Source organism: Alligator sinensis, unplaced genomic scaffold, assembly GCF_000455745.1.
Source record: "Alligator sinensis unplaced genomic scaffold, ASM45574v1 scaffold1660_1, whole genome shotgun sequence".
NCBI classification, from domain to species: domain Eukaryota; kingdom Metazoa; phylum Chordata; order Crocodylia; family Alligatoridae; genus Alligator; species Alligator sinensis.
In genome coordinates this window covers 46813-47142 of record NW_005843061.1, presented here as the reverse complement: position 1 = coordinate 47142, position 330 = coordinate 46813, and positions in this window count along the sequence as shown.

Here is a 330-nt window from a genome sequence, read left to right as displayed (position 1 = left end):
CTCCCGGGAGGGGACGAGCCACCATGGGGGCAGGAGTGGGTCCTGGAGCCCGAGCATGGGGGGAAGTGCCCTGCCCCCCAGGCCCCAGATGAGAGCCATGGCTGTGGGGTTGGGGCTGAGGTAGCTGGTGGGCAGGTTGGGGGGTGTCCCATGCCCGGCTGGACCAGGCTTTGAGGTGCACCCCCTTCCCCCACTGCCCTCCAGTCCCTGGCAGCCACCAAGCTGCAGCTGGCTCTGGGGAGGAGCTGGGCCTGGATGGGGGGCAGTGGCAGCTCCTGCATCCCTTCCCCACCCTGCCGGGGCCCCGCGCCATGCCGCATGCCAGGTGTC